Source organism: Corvus brachyrhynchos, unplaced genomic scaffold (genome assembly GCF_000691975.1).
Source record: "Corvus brachyrhynchos isolate BGI_N302 unplaced genomic scaffold, ASM69197v1 scaffold285, whole genome shotgun sequence".
Taxonomy (NCBI): Eukaryota; Metazoa; Chordata; class Aves; order Passeriformes; family Corvidae; genus Corvus; species Corvus brachyrhynchos.
Genome location: NW_008238323.1, coordinates 6,037 through 6,322, shown reverse-complemented (window position 1 = coordinate 6,322; position 286 = coordinate 6,037).

Sequence of the window (286 nt, the reverse complement as noted above, 5' to 3'; positions counted from 1 at the left end):
GAGGAAATTCTGACTGCTCAGAGCTCCGCTTGAAAATGATCGTTGTATCTGAGCTCATAAAATGTTACTCTAAACAACGGGGACTACTGGGCAGCAGAGTCCTTGACTAGGTGTAGGAACACCTACTACTGAGATTCTTGAGGAAGACTGAGGGTGGTTTTTTTCTCCCTCTCTTTTTTTATTATTATTTTTATTTTTATTATTATTATTACTATTATTATTATTATTGGCCGGTGGTTTCTTAGTTCCTAAATTCTGGTCTCTTGAAATTGTTTCAAAGTACTTT